A 9,373-nucleotide genomic window follows, 5' to 3' on the forward strand; every position below is an offset into this window, starting at 1 on the left:
TTTTGTCATGCACAGGGTCACTAGGAGTCTGAACCAACTGGAAGGCACCCTAACAACATGGGCACCAGGCTCTAGAAGGCAGTGGCTTGGCTGCTCAGCGTGCAGTTGCTTCTGGATAAATTTCCACCATGAATCCGCTACTGGGCAACGTGAACAAGTATGAAGATCAATGGGGCCACTTTAGGTGCAGCTGGTAGGCAGTTTACATTAGTTTGAAAATACCTTTAAAACTCAAAATTGTGCTCCTTGCTGGCTCAGTTCATAAGCGTAGTAAGCGGACGCAAAAATAAGAATTGCCCATCTTCTCCACTCTGCCCCATCGAGTCTATCACGAGGAGAATCTATCACCCAAGGAGCAAAAATCCACACACACAACTGAAACCCCAGTAGCAAAGCCAGGTCTCCGGACCGCGCCTGCGCATTTAGCCAGCTCTGGAGAAGGCGAGGGAGGGGGGGCGGAGAGGAAGGCCAGGGCGCCGCTGCGTGGGCGGGACCAGGCGATTCATCGCGCCTGCGCGAAGGGCAAGACTGCGGACTGCGGCGTAACGTTTGAAACGAGTGGCGGGGAAGCGCTGCGGGATCCGCGGCAGTGGGTGTCTGCACGGTGTAAGGCGCGCCTTCGTCTGTGGGCCGAGCCATGGCGCTGCAGCTCACCCGGGAGCAGGGTGTTACACTCCGCGGAAGCGCCGAAATCGTGGCCGAGTTCTTCTGTAAGTCCTCCTGGTGCGGGCCAGGGTTGGGGAGAACCAAGCCCAGGTCGTCCCGTAGGCCCGCGGCTCGGCCTCGGAGGCGGGGAGCCGGGATGGGCTGGAGCGGCCCTGAATCCGAGCCCTCGCGGCCCCGCGCGGTTGCCGGCCCCGAGGAATCGGCGGAGAGGCGGATGCCGGCGCCTAGCTCCGGACGCGTTGCTAATGGTGGAGGAGAAGGCTGGGCGCTGCGGGGGCCGCCTCGCGGTGCAGCGGCTTCACCTGGAGCGGCTCTTTGGTCGGACTCCGCAGCCCCCTGAGACCTGGTACGGCTGAGCGGAGACCCAGTGTGTATTTTGACCCAGCCCCTGCCCGGCGTTGGTTCTGAGGCAGGGCACAGTTCCTCAGACTTTGTTTGGATAGCATTGTCCCGGACCAGGCCAGCTGTGTACGCGACTTCTACTAGAGCCTGGCAGGACATGAGGGGAGAAAAGGAGGAAAAAGAGGAGAAGCTTGTCTCGAGCAGTTGACCAGTCGGTCCAAGCCTGTTTTGTATCTTCTAGCCATGTAATCTGAATTTAGTCTTGGATTACAATGAGACGAAATGTGGCAGTGGTAGGTTAATGCATTTTGGCGTTTAATTTGTCCTTTATTGCCACGTGAATGCATATATTGCTTTTACCCAGAAGCAAGATTTTATGGACATTTAATGCCACTTTGTACAGACGTACTCTGCCTTGAGTAAGACAAGCAAACCTGTGTTTCAGCATTTACAGTTTTACACCATTAATGAAACCATAACCACATAGCCACATCTAAATATGGTTTATTTTCTGTAACTACAAAGGATAATGACTTTAACGTTTCTTTTGCTTTCCGCGTTTGGCATTAACAGCATTTTATATCAGCGTGGCATATATCCATCTGAAACCTTTACCTGAGTGCAAAAATATGAACTCCACCTTGCTTGTGACTGCTGATCCTGAACTCATCAAATACCTAAATAATGTGGTGGATCAACTAAAAGGTATTTAATAATTGAAAGCAGTTTGAGTTTTGCAGCCATTTTTGTATCCACATTGCCTGTCATCTTGGTCGTTTTTCAGCTTCCTATATAGAAGTGTGAAACACACTGCCTTCTGAAATATACAGTGGTTTTCAATTGGGAGAAAGTGCAGAGTGTATAAATTAAATCCTTTTCCACCACATTCTGAGGTGGCTGAGTATTTTGATGTTAGGAATATGATACGGCTTGATAAATGTCTCCATCAACTCCCTTAGAATGATTTTTGCTGTAATTCAAAAGTTCATATGGACAAATGGTACAAGTTAGAACTTAACGTAATTATGATAGCGTTTGAGAAAACGACTACTATACATTCCTAACATGATGCTTTCTCTGTAGCTGCTGAGATTTTAAAGTTAGCGTTAGAGAAACATCAAGGAAAATAAAATTGTATTAAACCTGCATACTAAACTTGGGTTTCTGGGACTAAAAAAAAAAATCCTGAGTACCAGAACACCCATTTTTTAGCTTTTTCCCTTTATCTTTCTTTTTAATCTGCCTGTGCCTGAATCTCTTTTACTGAACCCTCAATTCTTTCTTTCGCTCAAGAAATTGCTTTATTACCTGTTGTACCAATACTGTTCTCCATGTATTTTTTTCCTTCTAGAATTTCTGATAGCTTTCCTTTCATGTTTCAACTTAGTTTCTCCCCATTTGTTCTTCCAAAATACTAGTTTGTCTTTTAGTAGTGGCAATCCTTTTTCTTTTGAATTTTTAAATTCAAAAATTGTTTTTTGTATTGTTGTTTCAGAATTTTTTCGTGTTCAGTTGTAGCTTCATTTTTTAGTTTTTACTTTATTTTTTACCTGTTCTGTTTTAATAGGCCGTTCTGATAATGGCCGTCTGACGTTCGTTAGCTTGATACCACTATGAAGCTACATTATCCTCTAGATAAGCTAGTAACATTTCCCTGCCATTAATATCTACATGAGTAAAATCCCTAGATATTTGTACAGGGCTGTATGGAAGGATCTCAAGCAATGGTAAAAAGACAAGGAAAGGAAGATAGGAGTACAGAGTTTCTCAGCCTCAAAGAAGTTAAATGGTTTAATAGGTCAGTGCTATGAGAATAGCAAGATTGGGCGACTGTTGGGGGTGTGGTAGTAGATATCAGTCTCAGGTGCAAGCAGGAAGCATGTCATTAGGAGTAACCTCCCTCTCCCAAAGTTGCATCCAAAGTTATGGGTCAGAGGGTTAGGGCTAAATCTCCCATAGCTGTTCATAGAGCTACACCCAGGTGGATTGGCCTAGAACCTCCATAGATCTGTATGTATAGGTCTGTGTCTTCATCTCAATTTGGTGGAGAAGCAAGCTTTGCCTGAGCCGCTGGTTCATTGGATTATCTCTTTCGAGACCACTCAAATGAAATTCCACCTCAAATGTATCTGGACTTCCTATATTTAGCTTGTTCCCTTTTATTTTTATTAAAATTGAGGAATTATTCTTTGAGGCAAATTGTTTATCTGTTTTGAATCCCGTTGCTTTTAGTGTCCTCAGGGACTTTACACTACTTTTTTCCTATTTTTTATTTCTGTTGTGATTGGGATTCTTCCTATTGACATCATGTCTCCAATTTTCAAAGAAGAAAAATTTCTGCCTACCCGAAATCCCCTCCAAATGACCACCCATTCTCCTTTTAAAAGCTAAACCTTTGATGGCAAGTTGTTGATATATGCCAGGAGTCCAGCTGGTGGTCTGTTTTTGTACTGCTTGGAAACAGAACAGACACCTAGGTGGCCCACAAAATCTAAAATATTTACTGATTACTAAATGATTTTCTGTTTCTTGGTGGAAAACTTTGCTGACTCCTGTATATGCTATATCAGTTTTCAAAGTTACCTCAGAGCGCAATCTGAGGCCCTCCTCTCACTTTATAATCTCTCTAGATGATCTCTGACATGTGCTGATAAACCTTGTGTAGTTGACTCTTTATATCTAACCCAAATGTCTCCTAATTCCAAATCTATATACCCAGTGCCTTTCTTACATAACTATCCCAGAGATACTTCCGACTCATCATATTGAAAACTAAATTTAAGATTCTCTGCAAAAGTGCTCCACTTTCAATTCACTTTCCTAGCAGTGAATGGCTCAACCATCCAACCGGCGATACAAGCCAGAAACTTGGGAGGTATTCCTGACTTGTTAGCTATGGGGGTTAATCCACTAAGTTTTGATAAATTTCACCATGAAATCCCTTGAATCTGTCTACTTCTCCATTTCTACCAGTATATCCTCCTACATGCTTTAATGATCTCATCTTGCTTAAACTACTAAATGAACGAGTTAGTGTCTAAAAACCAAAAATCCAAACCCGTTGCCCTTGAATCGATTCCAACTCATACGGACCCTATAGGACGGAATAGAACTGCCCCATAAGTTCCCAAGGAGCAGCTGCTGAATTTGAACTCCCAACCTTTTGTTAAACAACCTTTTGGTAAGGGAGTAAGGGATCTACACTAATGTCTAGATCCCCTGTAACCCATTTTCAAAGTGATAGTTTTGGAATGTAAATCTGATTATATCGCGTCCTATTTCGAACGCAGTGATGACTTCCCTGGTTCTTCAGATATAATTTCATTTGGCCCGCCTGGCCTTGAATGGTCTGGCTGCTGTTTATCTTTCCTGCAGTTGTACTGGCTTTCTTTCAGTCCTATAGTCACCTGCTGTCCCCTTCAAGTACTTAAGGCCTGTACCTTCTTCCCTTTCCTTTTGCATATTTAATACTGTTTGCCCCTCAGAGCTAAGCTGAAGCCTTCCCTGTCCTCCCTGATTGGGCCAGTTTTTCCTATTTAAATGCTCTTCATTGTACCATTTCTCCTTCACAGCAGTCACTGCAGTTGTAATTTCACATTTGTTGGTGTGGTGATTAAATCAGTTCCCATCTCCTACGCTCCTACCTTGGTTGTGGATGAAAATCTCTCTTGCTCACTGTATCCTCAGCAGCGAGTACTGTACTTTGTAGAAATCCTGAGAATTTGAAAAGAGGAGCTAGATTATTGATGTGTTGATAAGTTTTCTGAGCAGAAGGGAGGGGGTACAAAATACCAGTGGTAGGAATTGGCCGAGGGTAGGACGAGAGACCTGAGAAGGTAAGAGTTGCTTTGCAATGCAGTGGACCAAAAAAGATGCCTTGTTTTGTGTTGCAGAATGGTTATAAAAATGTTCTGTTCAGAAACTGGTGGTAGTCATCTCAAGTATTGAAAGCAGTGAGGTCCTTGAAAGCTGGCAGTTTGATATTGAGTGTGAGAAGACTGCAAAAGATGACAGTTAAGTAAGAAATGATTTTTGCTCTGATAAGCCTTTTCCAGAAACTTGTTTTCGTTACAAAATGAGTTCTAAATGTATTGAACTAGTTTCATGTAAAGTAAATTACATAAAGTGTTTCTGTCAGTTTAATTTAATCTTCAATCTCCTGTGGAAAAGAATTGTGCTCAATTTAGCACATCATGGATTTGTGTAGATGGTATTCTCTTAACTTAATGCCCTGAGTTTATAGCATCGAGTTCTAAATTTTAATGTTTATGGTGGTGTTTTCAGAACTCTACAAGACACACTAGATGGGGCATTTCAGGAATGTACTTATATCTAAGGGGTTTTCTTAGACTCTTCCCTAGCTAGAGATGTGACTCTGCTTTATTTCCTTTAATGTCATGAACTTGCTAAGTCATGTGACAATAAATGATATGATGCTGATCTTAATAGATGACTGAAAGGATAAATGAAATACATAAGGATATTAAAATTATGCCTCCTAGGCTGTAGGTCCTAAAATACTTTTATTCGTTATTTTTTAAACTCTTCTTATTGCATTACGCATTTGATTTCAGAAGCACTTAAGCAGGTAAATACTCTTGGTTACTGAGAAGTTTTAAATAACTTGTGGAAACCTGAAATGCGTGAATAGATTTGGTTTCTTCCTAGTGCAGCCAGAGCAAAGTCTCAGAAAACTATCCAAGATGAGATACGTTCAGTGATCAGACAGATCACGGCTACAGTAACATTTCTGCCGCTGTTGGGAGTTTCCTGTGAGTATTTACACAGCTTCTCATTCATTTAAAGTTGTAATGGGGAAAAGGCTAAACTACTGTTCAAGAATCACCCTTTATTCAGTTTTTTGTTAATTGTCAGTATCATGTGATATAAACGGGGGACAAAGCATTGTAAAGCAAAAAGTAAAGATTGGGATATTGCAGGGAAAAAAATGAAAACTTTTACAATACCCATTCTGGTGTAATTCCTTTTGCTATTTTCTGTGTGTTAAGATTTTAGCTGTAAAACTGTGTTTTGCTCTTCAAACTTAGTTATTCTTTCATTTTCAGGTATTTACTGAATGCCTATTATATGCCAGGCAGTGGTCTGGGTACTGAAACATAACAGTGAACAAACCAAGATGTTAGCTCTCCTATGGATTACATTGATTACATTCCTTTTTTTCCCATGTGATGATACACTTACAATATTTTTGATGATTTTCTGTTTAAAAAAAGAAAAAGTCGTATAGTTTTCGTAAGATATGATAGGCAGTTGCAGTATTTTCTGTATTAAAATTTATTTTCATCGAGGAAAAGATACTAACTAATGATTAGAGGCCAAAGTATCCTGTCCTAACGCTATGGGTGGTTCAAAAGGCGAGAGAGGCAGGGTAGGTTGTTTTACATTTGAAAAAATGGTGTACTTTGATGTATTTTTATCCCCGATTTAGGTTCATTTGATCTACTGATTTACACAGATAAAGATTTGGTTTTACCTGAGAAATGGGAAGAATCAGGACCACAGTTCATTATCAGTTCTGAGGAAGTCCGTCTTCGTTCATTCACTACTACAATCCACAAAGTAAATAGCATGATGGCATACAAAACTCCGGTCAATGGCTGAGGGATGAGCTGAGAAAAATAATGTACTTGGCAATTCTCATATGTGTTTTCCTGAAAGGAAGTCAACTACAAGTTGATATTTTTATTTCACTGGTGAATTTTTAGGTGGGGAAACAACATTATACCCTCCTGAAGTGTGCATCATCCATTTTTTGTACCTGTTTAGTGTTCCATGGAGTTGACATCATGAATTTGAGGAGATGATGGCATTATCCCTTCACTAATGTATTTGGCTAAATAGATGAGCACAAAAGCATATTGCACGTTGTCCAAAAGGGAATCAGTGTTCTAATGTCAGTTCTTTTGAAGGTGGCAACGGTAGTTGGAAAAACTTTCAGTAGAAAGCTAAATAACTTGCTAAATCAGACATTTTGGTCAAGTAGCTTGAGTCAGAATATAGGTAGGGTGATATTTAATTGTAAATTACTGCAAAAATAGTCTGACTATTCAGAATCTTTGTTTAGATCCTGAAAATAATATAATCCATAAGTCAAGAAATATTGAGGTCCGTCCAGCATTTTTTTAGATCTTGAGTTCCCATGTTGAAAAAATTTCCAATTATTTGACTTTATATAACTTTACCTATGAAGCTTTGAATGTTTCTACTGTTTAATTTCCTGTGATAGAGAACTCTTTGAAAATGTCCTTTTATGTTTGATAAAATCAAGCTTTTAATGACAATGGTGAAATAAAGTTAAATTTGTGTGTTTTAAATTTGTCTTAAAATGTTTTGATACTGGTGTTAAATGGTAGGTGAGATGGGTTCAGTATTGCAAATGATTTTTTTGTGTCACCTAGGCTATAGGTCCAAAGCATACAAAGACGAGGAAATCTTGAGGTACCTTGTATCTATTGTGTTTGGTTATACCACTTTAATCTCATAATAATCGACTTAAAATCAACATTGATTGTTTGTATAACAAGAGATATGCCTTTCGGAATTAGTTCAGTTTAGCAAATGTTGGATTATAGTACCTTTAGGAGTCCCTGGGTGGCGCAAAAAATTAAGCACTGGACTAGTAACGAAAAGTTTGGTGGTTCAAACTCACCTACAGGCAACTGATAACTAAGGCCTGGCAATCTGCTTTCAAAATTTCAGAGCCTTGAAAAATATGGAGCAGTTCTACTGTGTGCACGATGGGTTGCCATGAGGCAAAATCAACTCGAGGGCAACTAACAATAACAACAAAGTGCCTTTCTACACTCTTAGCCTTACCTTCTTGACTTATGTGTAAGATTTCTCACAATATCCTTAATACGGCCTTTTTTTTACTCTCAGCTTCGTTATCTTTGTATACTTATACAGCTTGCTTATCCCTGTGCCTGCATTAATACTATCATCAGGTGTGTTCTATCTAGTTCTCACCTATTTTTCCAAGGTCAATTTATTGCGAACTTCAAAGAAATCTTTTATAATCTATTCTTAATCTCACCTCTTTTGTAGTAAGTAAATTTATTACGTAGCTACAATGTCCATTTGACACTGTTCTCATGTAACTTTCACTTCTAAGTGAATACACATAGCCTGTATTCATTTATTCAAAAATTACATGTTGAGCGTCTATTAATGTGCAAAAATACTATGTTGCAAGTGTCAGGATGAATGAAAACGTTCTGGCCTTTCTGAAGCTTAAAATCTTAGGAGGCAAAGGAAAATACATTGCAGAGGACCATAAAGTAGCCACACATGTCATTTAATTATGTATTTCTTTGTCTTCATTACTTCACTTGATGAATCATACCTTTTTGATCCAATTGCATACTTTTTAAGAACGAAGTGCATTGTCTTATATTCCTTCATCTCAGTGCTTGGCAAATAGATGCTACTCTTTGATGGTGGTTATAGTGAATGCTGTTAAGAAAGCCCATACCCTAAGGAGCTGTTGAAGCTACCTAAATGAGGCCCAGGTGGCTAGAAAGGGTTACCCACAAGTCTTTTCTTGAATAAGAAAAGTAATAGTGCAGAAATGGAAGTGATTTTGAATTAGGTATAATCAAAAGTCTCTAGGTTTCCAAACAACATACAGTGTAACACAAAGTGGACACTATTAAAATTAAAGCCTTCCTTTGGATTCTTGGACAGTTCATAACCTCTAACATTTGAAATATAGGTTGAGAAGGAAAACAGAAATGGAACATTGGAATAAATAAGGAGAAATGAAAATCCTGGTTGTATTTTTAGGAAATATGTTTGAAAATCTTAAAAGAAAGCAAGGACTGTTTAGCCTTCAAGAAGCATTGAATGCCTACGTAGTAAACAATGGAAATGGTAAATAAGATGTGGTTCTTCCCCAAAGGAGCTCACATATTACTGATCACACTAAAATTTCAGGCATTCATGTCTTTATTTGGCGAATTAAATGATCTTGTTTTAATTTGTGATTTAGTATAGCACTGACTTCTTTTTCCTTTAAGAGACATCTCCAGAAATTAATGCTGTGAATTTTAATGTTTCTCATTGAAAATAGTTTTAATGATAGGAGCTTCTGTCCTGTGGTCTATAGCTGCAACTCTGTAGTACCAATTCTGCATCATGTAGGCTCTTGTTTTGAAAGTGAAAGCTAGTTTAGGGAAGGTTTAATGGAAGAATGTTAACCACATAAGGAATCAAAGGCTGAAAACCTGAGAAGTAGGGCAGCTTTAGAGTCCTCAGTGACAGCAACTGTGGATTCTCTATCTCTATGTAATAAATAGACCTTTCCCCAAATGCCCTTGCTTGATGGATTCAAGAACAATGTCAATGG

At 39.6% G+C, this 9,373-nt stretch overlaps 1 long non-coding RNA gene across 3 annotated transcripts; it reads left to right on the top strand.

The window, feature by feature from the left end:
• The first annotated feature begins 456 nt into the window (after positions 1-456).
• LOC100662549 (uncharacterized) lies at positions 457-8,115 on the top strand. Of its 3 annotated transcripts, none has more exons than XR_010322025.1 (5): positions 471-710; positions 1,582-1,713; positions 4,902-5,026; positions 5,682-5,780; positions 6,458-8,115. It is a non-coding gene; the product is annotated as an uncharacterized LOC100662549 (long non-coding RNA). The 3 variants fall into 3 exon arrangements; XR_010322024.1 differs by having other exon boundaries at positions 519-710; positions 5,677-5,780; XR_010322023.1 differs by having other exon boundaries at positions 457-710; positions 4,902-5,780.
• The last annotated feature ends 1,258 nt before the right edge of the window (positions 8,116-9,373 follow it).

The sequence above is a fragment of the Loxodonta africana genome, chromosome 5 (genome assembly GCF_030014295.1).
Source record: "Loxodonta africana isolate mLoxAfr1 chromosome 5, mLoxAfr1.hap2, whole genome shotgun sequence".
Classification (NCBI taxonomy): domain Eukaryota; kingdom Metazoa; phylum Chordata; class Mammalia; order Proboscidea; family Elephantidae; genus Loxodonta; species Loxodonta africana.